We start from the raw sequence: 17,862 nt of genomic DNA on the forward strand, positions 1-17,862 counted from the left end.
TGTTAAGAAAAGCAGATGCCAGACTCCTGACTCTGGCACTGCTGAGTCCTGTTTCTTCGATGTCACCTCAGTGGCAGCAGGTGGGCAGCCCGTGCTGGGCTAGATGGCTGCCCTGGGAGTCTGAGGACTCTCTCGGGTCTGGTGACTTCAAAGTCAGCTGTAAGTGACACATCTGGGTAGGGAGGAGGCCTGGGGCACAAGAGGTCAAATCCTACAATTTAAGGTCCCTGGGAGTGTTCTCGTCTAGTGATTCCTAAAAGCCTGTTCGTGGCCTAGGTACATTTGGATCTTTTGAGGATCTTGTTTAAAAAGCGGGGGCTGAGTGCGGTGGGTGGTGTGCACCTGTAGTCCATCTACTAGGGAGGCTGGGGTGGGGTGATCCCTTGAGCCCAGGAGTTGGAGGCCAGCCTGAGCAACATAGTGAGACACCCATCCCCCTGTCTTGAAAAATAAGCAACATCTGGGGCCCCACTTGGAGGTTCTGATTTAGTTTGGGTGGTTGGAGTGGGGGAGGGGGAGCCTTAATCAATATTTTAAAAATGACTCCCAGGTGATCCTCATAGGCAGCAAGGTTTGGGGAAGCCATGCCAGAGTCCAGCCTTGCACTGGTGCTGAATGCAGAGGTGCAAGTCTGTGATTCTGTCACCAGAGCATGTCAGTGACAGACCTGTAGCCAAACCCAGACCTTGGAACTCAGAGGCTCTTGTTTTGGCTTACAGACACCTATTAGACTGGCTTCTGTAATTTTTGCCCACAAACCCCAGATTTATGCCAGAAATTCAGCCTGGCAGAACAGCGCTGTTATAGACACCAGCAGTTCTATTCTACCTGGGGGCTATTTCACTTTCCCAGGGGATGTTTAGCAATGCTGGAGACATTTTTGGTCATTATGACTTGTAAAGGGGTGAGAGTTGCTACTGGCATCTGGTGGGTAGAAGCCAGGGATACTGCATGGAACAGCACCCCCCACACCCCCCCAGCAGAGAGCTACCCTGCACATGATGTCAGTAGTTCAGAGGCTAAGCAACCCTGTTCTAGACGAACGTTTCTCAGACTTAACTGCACTCACTGGGTCCTGATTTAATAGGTCTGGGGTGTGGCCTGAGAGTCTGTATTTCTGAAAAGCTCCTGGGTGATGTTGACGCTGCCTGTCTGGGGACCACACTTTGCATAGCAAGTATTTTCAGAGCAATTGATTTCAGAGTGACTCAGGAGTGGGTTGGAGTCACAGCTGTACCATCAACTAGCTGCTTGATCTTGGACAAGTTACTTTAACCTCTGTCACCTTAAGTTTATTCATCTGCAAAATGGAGATCATATCACTTAGGGCCAAATTAGATAACATGTGTAAAGAGCTTAACACAGGTTATTGGCCTTGGCAAGCATTCAGCAAATGTAGCTGTTCCTTTCACTCCGTTATTATTTGCTTAGCAGTTCAGCTTTAATTGTCCATTGTTTCATTATTTACCTATTTTGTGTCTCATGCTTTGCTATAAAAAAATAAGATGAGGTGGGAGGTGATTGAAAGCATTATCTCTGTGATGGTGAGTTATAAAGATTACTAGCATTGTTTTTACTCCTAAGTCACCACACCTTCTGTCATGGGGTGGGAAGTGAGGCTGGAATAGGACTTAAAATCAACTCCAAGAGAAACATTTTGAGAACTGGAGGCATCACCAAGTCATTCTTCAAATTCTGGAAACATGGTAGTTATTCTCCACTCACTCAACAAAAGTGACTGTGGAAGGAATGTCCCAAAAATCAGGTGTCTGATCTGTGCGTTTCCATTCACCATGGTTTTAGGGATCATGGAGAAGGATGACAAGTGAACGCAGATATCCAGTTTCATCAGTGTCCTGAAATACTCAAGTCACCTATTGCAGGAGTATTTCAGAGTGAGTTTTGAGTATGGGATTGAGCTTTGTTCAAAGTCCAACATTGCCACGTATTAGCCGTGTGACCTAGGGGTTATATAACATCACAAAGCCTCAGTTTCCTCATATCTAAAATGGGAACAAAATAGTATCTGCTTCTAGAGTTGAAGTGAGGCGGAGGTGAGATGATGCATGTAAATTACTTGATGACTTGACCAGGATGGACGGTCCTGCACATTAGAAAGGCTGTTTTCAAATGTTGGAGTGGGACAATCACCTGGAAACTTATTCGGAGGTCCCCCTCAGATAGTCGATTCATTAGGGCCAGGATGAGGCTTGGAATCAAACAGGCACCCTCAGGGATTCTAGCTGTGCTGTGCCACTTTGAGAAACCTAGTCCAGGTGCTAAATTTACAGTGATCACCTTGGGATTCTGGTGTCCGACAAAGATGGAAACTTCGCAGGAAATGTTCCTCAGGCGGGAGGGCTAAGAGGACACAGTAACTCTTGAGAGTTGCTCCGACAGACCTTTTATTTTGGCAAGGGCTTTTGCTTTCTTTGCCAAGCCGTCATTCGTTACTTGGCTAGAGGAGGGACCACAGGGAGGGGAGAGGGGACATATACAGCTGGCTGTCAGAACAGTCGACCTCTAAATGGGATAACCTCAGAGCCAGGCATAAGCAATCTGGAAACAAGGAGGGGAGGTGATGGAAGGTGGGAGCAGAGGCAGGTGCTGGAGACATTGCTGCAGACTTCCTGGAAGGGGTTGCCAAGCCGGGAAGATTCAGAGGGGAAGAGCGCAGCTTGGGAGAGAGCCCCTGCTGGCTCCAGGTGCTGGCCCCAGAAGGCATCTTTGGAGGGAAGGGTCTGAGCTGTGACGGTTCAGTGCAGGGACAGGTGGGGTAAGCTCAGGTGTGCCGGGCTCCCTCTGCGTGTTGCAGAGCTCCCGGGGAGGGCAAGGATGTGAAGTGCGAGCAGATGGTCTCCGTCACTGCCAACCTAAATCAATGACTGGAGAGGGCGAATGCTGCCAATTAGCAGGATATCCAGAGCTCTTTCTCCCAGCCCAGTGGCCCCACCTGGGAGCCAGGCAGCATGCTTTGCCTCCTGCTGAGACAGATCCTGCTTTTGCTGCTTCCTTGAGAGAAGTTTTAACACATGAAAATGGCTAAGGGCAAAGGCTTTGGCACCGCTGCCTGCTTTCAGATTGCTGCTTTTGCTAACCGTGTCATCTTGATCCTGTTTCTTCCCTTCTCTGGGCCTTGGTTTCCCCATTTGTAAAATGGTAATGGTGGCAATAGTACTCGTCAGTTATTGCCACCACAATGCTGCCCAGCAAACTACCTCAGTAGCACACAGTAGTAAGTGTTTGTTGTTCACACATCTGGGCTGGCCAGAGGGCTTTGCTGGTCTTGGCTGGCCTTGCTCATGTCTGGATGGCTTTGGCTGAGGGGAATGACTGAGATGATTTGTCTCAGCTTCCTGTATCTCTCTCATCCTCCTCTAGTGGTGTAGCCCAGGCAAATTCTCATGGATCTGGCAAAGGTACAAGAGCCAGTGAGCCACTCATGTAACTGCTTTTAAGTTCTTTTCTCACCCGCGCCCCACCATGTTTGCTGCCATACCATTGGCCACAGCAAGTCACATGGCCGAGCCCAGCATCAAGGCTCCTGGCAGACTGCACTTCCCAGGATGGCACTGCAGAGTCACAGTGCCAAGGTGTATGGAATTGGGGTGTTTTTTGCAATCTACCATGAGTACTAACCTCACAGTTTCGTATGCAAGCAAATCCTCATCCACTTACCAGTCTTAGGACAGAGGATCCTCACTGGTCTCCTCGACCTTGAGACACCCAGATTAGGAATTCTTTTCTCCTCTGACTTCTTGTAGTTCCCTCCATATACTGTTCTGTTACCCCCGTCCATGACACCTTTCTACTGCTGTTCCTTCTGCCTGTAATGCCTACCCCTTGGCTTACCCATCTGATCAACTCAGCTCTGGGGTCAGACTGTTTGGGTTTAAAGCTGGTTCATGTCATTTATTTAAAGCTTCATGACCCTGGCAAGTTTCTCACCCTCTCTGGGCTTCAGGTGCTTCCTCTGTAAAGTAAGTATCGTAACCTTCTTCCTTCTCTGCCATGGTTGTCGTGTGGATTAAATAAGAATTGTAAAGCACGTATCAGTGACTGCAAAAAACAAAAAGGAAATGCTCAATAGATGTTTGCTTTTGTAAAGCAGAGTTTACATTTTCCCTGTTGCTGTTGAAGCAAGGGTGTGCATCATATCCAATAACTGGGAAAAACAAAGCAAAATAAACCTTTTTAACCTTGAGATGTGTCAGAAATAACAGGGTCACTCTGTCTCATTCTGGTCCCCTGAATAAAGGAAATCTTGACCATTTTCCATAAGCCTGGATTATCCAACCATCAGCTTTATCCTTAACTTGGCAATGATGATATGATTGCTTCTTGTGGTTATGATCATATATGAGAAATGTGGCAGCAGCAGAGGTAATTATCTCTTGTGATTATTTATGTGGTGTGACAGTCTTTCTTATAGGTGGTCCCCCTGAACCTCTTTGCAAGTAAGATTTTTTCTTTCTTAAATGCTTTTCTCTTCCTTCTATGTGTTGCTGCTACTGTTACTCCTGCTGTTTCTACCACTACCACAACAACCACCACTGCCGCACCACCACCACCATCACTACCACCACTACCACCATCATCACCACCATCACCCCAGCTCAACCGGAATGACTATAATCCTTCACACCCCTGCCAGGTCATCTTCCCTATGATGACTTTCTTAACCAGCTTCCCCCAAACAAGTAGTAACATTTTCCCCACCCAAATCCATCTTGAATTGTGGGAGGGATCCCGTGGGAGGTCATTGAACCATGGGGGCAGGTCTTTCCTGTGCTGTTCTTGTGATAGTGAGTAAGTCTCATGAGATCTGATGGTTCTATAAGGGGGAGTTTCCCTGCCCAATCTCTCTCTTTGCCTGCTGCCATCCATGTAAGATGTGACTTGCTCCTCTTTGCCTTCCACCATGATTGTGAGGTTTCCCCAGCCATGTGGAACTATAAGCTCATGAAATCTCTTTCTTTTGTAAATTGCCTAGTCTTGGGTATGTCTTTATCAGCAGTGTGAAAAGGGACTAAGATAGCATTCTCTTATTTTGTATCTTGTACCTGCTTCTGTTTTAACACAGTGTATTTGAAGTACAGTTTTTGAGTCTCCTGCTTTCCCCTATATAAGGGGGCAGAAAACATGTCTCTGTATCTTAACATCTAAGAGAAGGATTTGGCATATAATAGATGCTCAATTTATACCTGTTGAACATTGATAGAGGAATTTCATCTTACTCTCGTGATATTCTTGTTCTAAAACCAAAAATTGCAGTAAAAGGCCCCCGCCCCCACAACCATGGTTGCAGAGGTGTAGAATAGAGTAGAACTCATGAATGACATGAGATATTGGAATTCATGGATAGGCATATGCTAGCAAGCCTGAGATCCAGTGGGGCCTCTAATTTTGATATTTATAAATGGACTTTCCATATTGCCTGTGTTATTTAAGGTAACATGAACTTCTGTAACGTAAGCCCCAAAATCTTGGTGAATGAACACAAGAAAAACTTAATTTCCCACTGATGTGAATAGCCTAGAGTAGGTGTTCTTGGTTGGGGAACTCTCCTCCATTTGGTGTTTCAGGGACCTAGGCTCCTTTCATGTTGAGAATCTTCCATCTTTAACACAGGCTTCCAAGGCCACGGTGAAGGTCATCTACTTTTTTGGCATCTAGCTGGAGGGGATAAGGACATTGAGCTTACTGAATCAGGCCCAGAAGAGGTCCCCATCACTTCTTCTCCCATTCCACTGGCCAGAACTTGGTCTTGGGGAGGCTGACAAATCTAGTCAGCCATGTGTTCATTTTCTGTTTAGTAAGACCTCATATATCAGTGTTTATGCAGGAGATAGGCCAAAACATTTTTTTTACACCTCTATCTGTTTTTCTACTGCTAAACCAATCTTAACCAAACCCTGCTTCCATTTCATGCAATATTGGCTCTAGACTGCAGCCATGTGACTAAAAGGGGGCCCTTGAACCAGAAATGGGGGAAGGGTTGGAGACTGTGAGCTGCTGTTTGCAATTTATGCATGATGAAGATAAGAATGTTACTTCGTGCTGTTCTTAGAACCCAGTTCATTTTTAGACTGAATGTTTATATGGCTGAGAGCTGCAGGAAACACCGTGCCCACCTTGCTTGGTTTAAAGCCTTTGAGATCTATGGTGGCTGAATGTGCTTCCAGGAGCAGAATTTAATGTGCAGGGAGTGGGTGACTATTAAATTCAGTGACTGCAGCAAAATTTGCTCCTTGCTCCTCTTTGTGGAAACACTGTTTGTACAGCATGTCTTCCATAATCAATACAAGGGAGACATTAATGAAGAGAATGTCTTGTTTGGCAGACAAAGCCTTCCCTTTGTTCGGATTGAGGTGCTCAGTTAATTTCCTGGGAGTGTATTTATGAGAAGTTGGTTAGTGATTCTTGTAAGTGTATGTGAGTTTCTTGATTTTTTTTTTTTTAAGAGAGGAGTCAACAACCCATTGTATTACTGTAAAATATTTGATAGCTTGTACTTTGAGGAATGTACTCATGAGAGCCTAGTCTTATAGATTTGGGATATTTATACATACTTTAAAATGAGTAGGTTGGAGGGGGAACTTTAAATATGTATATTTTACTTAAAAAAAAAAAGCCCAAAACCTTTTGTTTGAAATGACCATAAATCAAAGCATTATGGGAGATAAATTTTCTAGACTTTGTGTGTGGAAGTTCATTGAGAAAGATAAGGTGGACAAAATGCTGGAGAAGTTTGGGACAACGCCTGGGTTGAGTCAGTCTCCACTTTCAGGGAGTTTATAGCCTAAGTTCCCTTCCCTTTTTCAAAAGGAATTTTCATCTGTCTTGTTTAATAATAGAATCTCTTCTTCCTCCTCCCAGCCTTCTCCTCACCTCCCTTCAGGCAAGCAGGGACTTCCTTCTTTGCATTGCTCAGGAAATTATGTTTCCCACTTGCGAGGCTGGCCAGCAAAACTTCTTTGGAAGTTGGAGAAGAGGATGCCAGTTTCTGCCTTTCTGCTTTCTGCTTTCTGCTCATAGAAGGCTCGTGTGATATGTTATCATCCAGTCTTGCTGGCTTTCTTCTGGGTCTTCTGGCTTGCCTGAGTTTGAATCTGCATTATGTTACAGCAAATGCAGTTGACAGTCAGTGGTATAGTTGGGGCATGCATGGCCCATTTCATGGCTTTTTTAGTATGCTGAATGTTATGCCACCTCGGCTAGGTCATGAAATCGTTTAAACAAAATAATGCTTTGGAACTGAAATGTTCTGGTTGGTGAGTTTTCTGGTCAATGGAAGGGAATGACCTTGGGCAGAGTCTGTGACCACAAGTGAATTATCTATCCTTGCAGAGCCTCAGTTTCTTCACTTGGAGACTAGGCACACTATCACTTTCCTTATTAGGGCTGCTGAGAGAATGTAGCTGAGGTTCCTTGGCTACTTAGCAAATGCAGGACTCAGTAATGGTAACCACAGTCATCTCTGGGTATCCATGGGGGATTGGTTCCAGGACCCCTCTCAAATACCAAAATCCAAGGAAGCTCAAGTCAATGCTATGAAATGGTATAGTATTTGCATATAGCCTACACACATCCTCCCATATACTTTGAGTCATCTCCAGATCACTTATAATATTAATAACTAATATAATGTAAATGCTATGTGAGTAGTTGTTCCACTGTATTGTTTTTTTATTTGTACTTTTAAAATTGTTATATTTTTCCCCCTACATATTTTCAATCTGTGGTTGATTTAATCTGTAGATGCAGAACCTGAAGTTATAGAGGACTGAATGTACTATTAATAATTATTAAGATATACAAAATCACTGTTAGTGAGAGATTTAAAAACGTCCAGGGTAGAAAGAAAATGAAATAGACTATCAGAAGCAGTGATTTTCTGGTATGATTTTAATTAGTAGCGCTCTACAGGATCCTTTGTGGAGGCAAATGCATTCTAGTTAGTAGTATCTGTGATATCATTTAGGGCTCCTGTTTTATAGATTCAGTTCCACAAATATTTATTATCGAGTGCCTGTGTTATGTCAGGTGCTGTGCTAGGAACTGTTCAGTTAAATAGATAGTACAGTTAAGAAAATAAGTCAGGGTGTTCTCCCTCCCAGGCCTTAGAGTTGGGGTGATTGTGTGTCCCAGTTTTCCCTGGACAATCCTGTTTACTGCTCTTGTCCTAGCATAATTATTCACAGTGCCCCCTTTTATTTTAAGTGTCCTGGTTTGGGAAACTAATTATAGGGTCATCAATATAGGCTATTATTGAGGCAGAGGGAGTTTCTCCAGAAAAGGACTATGGAAGTTCTCTAAACAAGAAGGAGCGTGATGAAAAGTATTTTTTAGGGAGTTGAATTCAGGCTAGATGGTAGGACCAGTGAAGAGGTGGGAGAGGGGAAAGCATTTTGGAGATAGAGTAAGCCAAATACTACCAATGTGATGGACAGAACCCAACTGGAGGTGCCATCTGGAATTCCAGAGTGTGAAGAGCAGCCTCAGGTGCGCAGCCTTTTTAGGTTTCACCAATCAGCATGTCTCAGATGTTTTCTTGGAGACTCCATTAGGCTTTAACAATTGCCTTAAAAATTCCCCAGCAAAAGCATTTTGGGAATAGGGAACCACTCCAGGTTGCACATGAGATGCTTAGCTAGGTCATTGGTTTGTATGGCCATTTCCCTCCTGAGTCTAGGTATGCAGGTCTTGAGGGGTGGAGCTCAAGGCTACTTTTGCATTTCTGCCAGTGCTTCCAAATGTCATGACTAGGGGTGGGGGGGGGGGTTGGGGGTGGGGAGGGAGGGAGAGGTGGGCCAGGGTGGTACCCTTCCTTGACTTAGTGTTTGAAACTTGAAACACAGAAACTTAGTGTTTCTGTGCCATGTCTCACATACACAGAGAGAATACTGGTTGCAATAACTTCAGAGACAGTTAAAAGGTGATATTTTCTATATTCAGAGATTATTAAATTCGTTAGCAAGAGGAATGCAGTTCAGACTTCTCAGATTTGGGAGGTAAATCTCCCCCACCCCCAGTGTTTGCATTTGGTTTGAGTGTCTTAATTACCATTCCAGAACGTTTGTGAAATTAAGGTGGAAAAAAGAATTCTGGCTTAGGTACTAACATATAACCCTTGTGTGTTTATTATGAAGCCTTCATCTTTAGGATTCTCGTTTGCAATCCTGGGCAACACAACCAATTATCTGTGTCATTAACTTTTTCCTGTAACACCAAAGGGCAGGAGGATGCTGGTCTTCACCTTTTCTTTCTCCAAGGCAAGTTGAACGACCATCTGTGCCATAAGATGGATGAGGCCCAGTGATCCTCTTGTTGATTTGGTATTTGTGTCTTCCCACAAGAATCTTTGCTGATTCCAATGCTCGATTCACTGGAATACTCCCTGCTGTTCTCTGAATTGATGATGGATTAGTTGAGGTCTTTGTATTCATTATTGGCAAGGTTTCGAGACAGTCCCTTAAGTGCAGGAAGAATTCTGGCAGTGGCGTCAGAAGGCCAAGGCTCGGCAACCTTGGATAAGTCACTGTCTGAGTCTGTTTGTGTTGCTATAAAGGAATACCTGAGGCTGAGTCATTTTTAAAGAAGAGAGGGTTAGAGCTGGGCGAGTGCTGTGGGCTTAGCAGGGGCTGCAGGGCAGTGGGAGTGCAGACTTAAAAAATGCAGACCCCCGGGGCACTACTCATTTCTCTAGCTCCGGTTTACTGTGGTACCAGGGGTCTAATCAGGCCTGTGTCTGCCTCCTTCTTGAATAGCCCAGAGAATTCGTCTAAACAGCCTTCCTACAGCAGCTCCCTACTCCAGGTGGCCACATAGGAGTTCCAGACCAGTGTTGTCTCCGGGGACACTGACACAGCAGCCAAGTTTATTGGTGTTGGGGCAGCCACAGTTGGTGTGGGTGGTTCAGGGGCTGGCATTGGAGCGGTGTTTGGCAGCCTGATCGTTGGCTGTGCCAGAAACCTGTCTCTCAAGCAGCAGCTCTTCTTCTATGCCATTCTGGGCTTTGCCCTGTCTGAGGTCATGGGGCTCTTCTGTTTGATGGTTGCCTTCCTCATCCTCTTCACCATGTGAGATTCTGTGGGGGTCACCTGCCTGTCCCTGCTGCTACGACTCCATACCATTACTGGTGCTGGGATGTGCTAAGCTTTACAACATTTCTCTAAAAAAAAGAAAAAAGAAATAGAGGTTTACTTGGCTCACGGTTCTGCAGGCTGTACACGAAGTATGACGTCAGTGTCTGCTCTTGGTGAGGGCTTCAGGAAGCTTCCACTCAGGATTGAAGGCAAAGAAAAACTGGCTTATCACATGGTGAGGGAGGGAGCAAGAGAGAGAGGGGAGGAAGGTACCAGGCTCTTCTTAACGAACAGCTCTTGTGGGAACTAACAGAGCGACAAGTCACTCGTTACCCCAGGATGGCAAGGTCTGCCCCCATGACACACTAGGCCCCATGTCCAACATTGGTGATCACATTTTAACATGAGATTTGGAGGGGACAAATATCTGAACTATATCAGTTAGTCACTTTGTGCCTCAGTTTCCTTAGTGGTAAACTGGGGTAAAGAAGGATATGAAGAACCAATCTGTTAGGGTCGTTCTGAGGATGAATGAGATGGCCATTGTGAAAGGACTCTGGGTCGTTTTAATGTGGTGTCGTATTATTGGATGAAGCATCTAAGTTCATGACTGAATCTAGCCCGTCTCCCGCTTTTGTATAGCCTGTGAGCTAAGAATTGTTTTTACATCTTAAAATGGTTGGGAAAAAAAATCAAAAGAAGAACAATATTTCTTGACACATGAAAAGTCTATGAAATTCAGATTTCAATGTCCTTAAATAAAGTTTCGCTGGAACTCAGCCATGCTCCCTTGTTGGCGTACTTTCTGTGCCACTTTTGTGCGATAATGGCAGAGTTGAATAGTTGCTCCAGAGACTGAATAGGCCTGTGAAGCTGAAGGCACTTATCTGGCCCTTTACAGGAAAAAATGTGCCAGCCCCTGATGTAGAACAGTGGTTATTGTAGTGGTTATTGTTCATCTTGTAGCAAGATGAACCGCGTTCTACACAGAGATCTTTCCCTCCGATGGTGTTAAAGCTTGGGGAAAGCTAAGGCTCTCAAATTTCTGAGGAAGAAATCAAAGCTAGTTTGTTTTTTCATTCATTCATTCATTCTTCATTCATCGTTTCACCAAATATTCTTTGAGTTCCTGCTGTGTGCCAGACACTGTTAGGGGTGGTAAGGAAAACGCAGTGACACAGGAGAAAATGCCTGCCCTCCTGGAGCTTACAGTCTAGGGGGAGGAGTAAGATAATACACAGATAAAAACTCCTGACCCGCCTGAGGGTGATGGATGATATGGAAGGGCAGGGAGAGAGAGTGGGGACTGTTAGGAAAGGCCATACTGAGAAGGCCATAGGTGATGTGAAGGAGGTGGGGTGTGAGCCCTGAACCTACATGATGGGGCTGGGGCAGCAGGGAGTCTGCTTAGGCAGAGGGCGAAGCAAGTTCAAAAGCCTTGGGGTGCAAGCATTGGAGATGGTCAAAGGAGAGCAATGTGCATAGAGCATTTTTGTGTGTATTTTAATTTCAGCATTGGCTACAGAGCTGTGGTAATCTGATATGTGATCCTGTTTTTAAAAAATTATTTTATCTTCAGAACAATAGGAAACACGAAGGGAGACCATGTAGTGCAGTGGTTAAGTGAAGGAGTTCCAGGCAGATAAGAGTTGAAGCTCAACCTTGGCAGTATTGACATTTAGGGCTGAACAAAATCTTTGTTGCTGGAAGCTGTCCTGTGCAGCGGAGGCAGTTTAGTGGCATTCCTGGCCTTTACTCACTAGATACTTGTTGTGATAACCAAAAATGTCTCCAAACAATGTCATATGTCCCCTAGGGGCAAAATTGGGGCAAATGTTAGTTGAGAGAGCAGAGACCCTGACTCTTTTTGTCTCCTGTTCACCTTTTCTTCAGCAGAGAGCACGGTGTCTGTTCATATCCTGGTGAGAAGTATACAATTTATGTGATTGGCTCAGATCCTTGTGTTAAAATACAAGCTACTAAAATGGTCATCTTTGCAATTTTTTCATTGCCTTTTTTTCTCTTGCTAGTCATCATCCCTTATGTGAAGCAATGAGGTGGACATCATTTCCTCCATCCACTTTTAGGCGTGATTGGAATTGGAGGGCTTAAGGCTTACGAAAAGTGCCTGAGCCCCTGAGTCCATGCTTTTGGCCCATCTGAACTCCAGGAGGGGAGACATACAGATAAAAGAGTGAGGTGCTTTTATACTGTTCCTCTGAGGCTCCCTGGTAACATGCCATCCGTTGAAAATTGGCCTCATTGCCTGGGGGAGCCCCTAGGATGAGTTGATACCTAAGTCACCACTGGCCATGCTGAATTAAAGGCATGCCTTGCTGTAAAGAGGAACGGAAGCTCAGGGCACCAAGCAGAAGGGGCACATTAGGAGAGCCTAGCAGAAATGTGTTTTTGAATTTGTGTTCCCTGTTGGGCTCATTTGGATTGATTTCCTCCACTCTACCTTCTATCCTATGCCTAAGTTGATCATGGAGCAAAATGTTGCTGTTTGTTCTTCCTTCTAGAGTTACGAATGGTAAAAAGGCAATAACTGATGTTTACTGAGCACTTCTTATGTGCTGTAAGCTCTCTTCATGCATTCTCTTTCCCCCCTTCCAAATCCTCTCCATCATGGCTGTTATTGCCACTTAAAGATGAAGGAAGAGCCTTGAGAGGTTTAGTAACATTCCCAGGCTGAGTGGTTAAGTAACTGGGGGAAGCTGGAATTTGATCTCTGCAGCCTTTTTTGTCTGTAAAATCTTGGGTGCACTGTAAGAGAAGCCCAAGAATTGTCCAGTGAAATTAAAACTGCACCCCAAAGTTCAGCGCCTGGGCTCCATCCTCAGAGCCTTTTATTGCACCCGCGCTTGGATGGGTCTCTTGAAGCCGATTTAATCCTGGTCTGTCTACACAAGGGAGCAGCAAGCTGTTGACAGCCTCATTTTATGGTCATCAGTGCCCTCTTCCTTCTGAAGCTTGTCAATTTTAACGTCTGGAGAACCAGGGGGTGGTGTAGGGGCTTCCAGACCCCTGTTTGCAATCACCACTTGTACACCAGAGCTTCTCACACTTAGATGCATGTGGAATTCCCTGGGGTTGGAGTTAAGTTGCAGGTTGTGATTCCATAGGCCTGGCCTGGGGTCTGATCCTGCATTTGTAACCAGCTCCCGGGTGACGATGTGGAGGTGGCTGTCCTCTGGCCACACTGAAGTCCCTAGTTCTAGATGCCATCACCCTCACCCTACTTCAGAGGCTGTACCAAATTCTTAGAAGAGAAATTTTGCCTCAAAAGCGACCTGGGAACCTGACCTCAGGAAGAATTTCATCTCTGCGGGAATGTGGAATCGGAGTGATAGAGGTGAATGACAAGGATGTGGTGTTCCTTAAGCTGACTCCTGATGAGCTTGGCAAAATGAAGCCAGACATTTTATAATTGGTCCCTTTTCTTTGTGTAGTGTCTAACACTTTTTGAATACCTACTGCATGTCAGTGCCTTTTCCCACTGAGGATCGTACTGGATAACTTTGGATCTAAGGTCGCTTTGGCAGTGAGAAGTTCCCGCCTCTGAGTCAAGACCACCTTTGAGTCCAGAAATGGTGGCTCACGCCTGTAATCCCAGCACTTTAGGAAGCTGAGATGGGAGCTTGGCCCAGGAGCTCAAGACCAGCCTGGGCAACATAGTGAGACCCTTACTTGACAAAAAAATAAAAAAATTAGCCAGGTGCAGTGGCACGTGCCTGTAGTCCCCGCTACATGGGAGGCTGAGGCGGGAGGATTGCTTGAGCCCAGGAGTTCAAGACTGCAGTGAGCCATGATTGTGCCACTGCACTTCAGCCTGGGTGAGAGAGCGAGACCCTGTCTCAAAAAAATAAACATAAAAATAAAGACCACCTTTGAGTTAGCAAGTATGACAGGAGCGCGTGAGTAGGAGGGAAGATTCGGATGATACACATGTTATCATGCTGTATTTCCTTCACTAATTATATGGGCTCGGTAAGGGATATTCAGAGGTTGTCAGTTGCCTTTGTGCCAGATTCAGTTGGACTCTGATAAAGACCTAGGCAAATACGATGTCTGTGCACCGTGTTCTGGGAAGCACTTTGAAGGACCCCGGGCAGATTCACTGGCATAGTTAATACACCCCGGACTTTCCCTCGCCCTGCATATGGTGGCTTGTGAGAAGAAAGCGAAGACTAGAAAATCATTTGTGTGTCACTTTGCAGGAAAAACACTTCAGGTAATGAGACAGGATTTGAGTGGGAAGGTGATTATAACCAACCCTTCATTCATTTTCTACAAAATAGTCAACATGCAGTCTTCCAAGCTGCATAATGAATATAGCATCCTTTAGCTGGGGATGTTGGGAGGATTTATTTTTTATCTGTGATCCAATATTAATTTACCTTAAACAAAAGAAGCAATTTACTGTGTAATTCCGAGGTTTATGGTGTTTCTACTAAGTCCTTTCATCTTTGAAAGATGGTGTTATGCATTTTAATAGAAACCATTGTTTTCTTAAAATCTTTTCTTTTTCTTTTTTTCTTTCTTTTTTATTTTTAACTCTTTCTTCTCTTCAATCAGATTATAGAGTTGGAGCAAATGTCATGATGAACTTTGAGGCCTAGGCCTGGACTCTTGAGGTGTGTGTGTGTGTGTGTGTGTGTGTGTGTGTGTGTGTGTGTTTGTGTTTCTTTCTCCATAATAGTCCCAACCCTAAACAGGGGTATGGCACAATACTTCTTATAAACAAAAGTGCTATTGGTCTACAAGGGGACTTGAGCCTGCACTAATTGTATTTGATTAGGATTTTTGTGCTGTCTGTATGACGTTTAACCACACTGTCAATTACAGACTTCCTTTAAGGAATTTCCAGGAAACCCCCTTACCATAAGAGTTTAAATTAATATTTTGCTAGTTTAATGACAGCAGTTGGTAAAGGAAGCAGCTTTCAGACCATTAGCTAAAGCCAACTTCCTTTAAACTTAAAGGAGGGCACAGCATGATAGATGGAGATCTGCCCCAGTGCGTCATCATCAATGCCTCGAGGCAGCCACAGGATGGGTTTTGACCTCAGTGGGGATAGGTTTGGTTAGAGGGTTGGGTAGAACCCCCTAACCTGTAGAAGAATCTAGAAAAGTGAGATGAACGCCTTTCTCTTAAGGCTGTCACTTGTCCAATTCCAACTCCCTCTTTAGTAACCACCTCCCTGCCTCCCAGCGAAGTGACCCCAGGGAGCCGGTTATTATGGCCCTGCTTGATGGATAATTACTGGTTGAGGCTTGATTTGACACCAGCATTTTGCATGATAGCCTGTTAGATTTGCTTGGCTCAGATTGATATTTTCATTCCTCTAAGGCTGCAGCATGGAAACATGGTTGAGTGGGGTTTGCCAAGACGGGATGATTTCCTGTGCTGTGGCAGGACCAGGACAGCTGTTCTGAGAACTGTTTCGGCAAAGCCTTCACAGTTGGTTTTGTTGAAGGCTTTTCTGCAGGTGCAGGGTTGGTTCCTAAAGGACAGTAGTCTGGTTTTCCTAGGAAACTACTTATGGAGAGTACGTGTGTTTAATTTAGGAGGCACAGCTGTGCAAGGGACTGGGACTCCGTCAGGGAACGGGGTGCAGGAGCTCCATGTTCCTTATGTCTTAGCTTCATTCGTAGTTGCTGGTGTCGGAACTGATCAAAGTTGTCTGTTGTCTTTCTGCACACCCATGCTACAGGCAGTAAGGGATGAGGCAGCAAAACCAGTTCACTGCTCATCAGCTGGGAGGCTTCAGGAGAGTCTCTGAACTACGGAGCATTAGTTTCTTTATCTGTCCAGTGGGCCCAATGGCACCTGCTCTGCTCATCTCTCAGGATCTTACATGCCACATAAGCTAATGGAGAAGTAAATGCTTTATAAGCCTAAAGGAATGGACATGGGTGCATTCAGTGAGAGGCAGTAGGACTAATGGTTAGTGATTAGTTTGCTAAGTAGGAGCAGCAGTTGTTAGTGTAAGAAGGGCGGGTTAGTACATGGGTGGTGGTCAGGAGGAGCACCACTGCTGCTGCTACTTAGCCACTTGTGTAACCTTTTTTTTTAAACAAAACAAAACAAAACAAAAACCAAACCTCTCAGTCTGCTATAGGATAGATTGTTCCAGCATCTGAAATTGCAAAGCACTTCTTGAAGGGGATTCTTAGGATGGCGTAATTTTGTTCACTCATAGGATCTTCTTCCTGGGGCATGATCCTAGCCATGTTCAGGATAAGCCCTGAGCATCAAGCTGGTGCAGTGAAGTGTTCTGTGGCTGGAGGCTAAATCTGTCCCAGGCTCACAGCATGGGAGCGGGGATGGCAGGGGCTTTTGAATTCCCTTGAGGGCACTTGGCCTTTGCTTGTATCTGCTCAGGAAGTCAGACAGTCTGCAGCCAGTGGCGTGTGCAGCCACCCCTTCTGTTCTCTGACCCTAGAGGCTTGTGGTGCATTTGTTTTAAAGGTGACTGTCTGATATTCCTTTGGAATATGTGAGTCCGGTGGGAAAGAATAGAACATATTCTGAATCTTAATGGTGGATTTAAAAAATCTATTTAGAGAATCTGAGCACTTAATTAGACATGTCTTTTTTTCCCCAGCTGCCCTAATTAAATAGTAATCATCATAAGGATAAGGATAATAGTTGATCTCAGTGTCTTGTCTCCCAGTGAAGTTGCTCAATACATATTTGTAGATGAATGACTTGGAGATCCAAAGGAAGGTTCAGAGATTTGCCACTGTATTCGAGTCTACCCTGGTGGGACCTTTAAGGTGAACATTCTTCTTCTCTGGGTCTCCACCTTTTCCCTTCCCATATAACTATTTTCTCCTTATCTGCATGCTTTTCTGCAATGCATATCCGCAACGGGTGAGCCTGGGTGAATATGATTACATGCAGGTTGGTTTTTCTCCCTTCTTTGTGGTCCGCGTTTTGGGATTAAATCCCCCTGCAGACTTTGTCTGGTCAGCCTGGTTGTGACTGTGGATCTTGGTTTCGTATACTGTCAGAGATGGCAAGGAATTCAAAGATGATGTCGTTTTACCTCTTTATTTTATAAACTCGGGCCCAAAGTGAAATGACTTGCCCAAGAATACACTGAGTGAGTGAGGTGGTCATAGAGAGCTAGCTCTCCTGACGCTTAGTTCAGACCTAATTCCAGGAAGGTGACTGCATCTAGCTTCTGCCCCAACACATCCTGGGAAGAAATGGTATCCTGCTAAGAGAATGAGGGCTGGATGGAGGTGTCCTGCATAACGGTGTCAAAGTACTTCACTCTGTCCTCTGGGGATCCCACAGTGATTCTTTGGTTCTATGCCCACTGAGGAAAAGTTGATTTGAGTCTACTCCACTGTTTGATTGAAATGGGCCTCTTCTGTCCCCAGCCTGGTGAGTCGTATCTTGTTTCCCTGCCAGTGGGCATTTTCTGCCTTTATCCCCGCTCATGGCTGCTGAATGGGTCACCCAGGCTGGGGCAGGCTGAACTACAGGCTAATGAAATTGTTTGGCCTAGTTCCTGCTTGGTGGTGAAATCTCAGACAGGATCTTCTCACCCTCTCTGTGCCCGGAAAATTCGAATCTCCTGGAGCTTATAAAATTGGGATGTCTGTTTCCACTAGCATTTCTTTCCCAGTTATATTAATCAATAATGTGAAATTAAATCAAGAAATTCCTTATGCCGGCGCTGGCTTCTCCAATACATTTATCTCTGTATTCTAGTATTTGCTTTGGCTCTTTTTTTCAGAAGGGGATTTTTCCACACAAT

At 45.0% G+C, this 17,862-nt stretch overlaps 1 protein-coding gene and 1 pseudogene across 2 annotated transcripts in view; both read left to right on the top strand.

Annotated features, from left to right (window-relative positions):
• Positions 1 to 17,862, top strand: part of CHST11 (carbohydrate sulfotransferase 11) — a 305,461-nt gene that overhangs the window by 47,667 nt on the left and 239,932 nt on the right. The window lies entirely within an intron of this gene.
• The window catches only part of LOC101059848 (ATP synthase F(0) complex subunit C1, mitochondrial-like), a 31,148-nt pseudogene continuing 22,095 nt past the window's right edge, over positions 8,810 to 17,862 (top strand).

Source organism: Pan troglodytes, chromosome 10 (assembly GCF_028858775.2).
Source record: "Pan troglodytes isolate AG18354 chromosome 10, NHGRI_mPanTro3-v2.0_pri, whole genome shotgun sequence".
Classification (NCBI taxonomy): Eukaryota; Metazoa; Chordata; class Mammalia; order Primates; family Hominidae; genus Pan; species Pan troglodytes.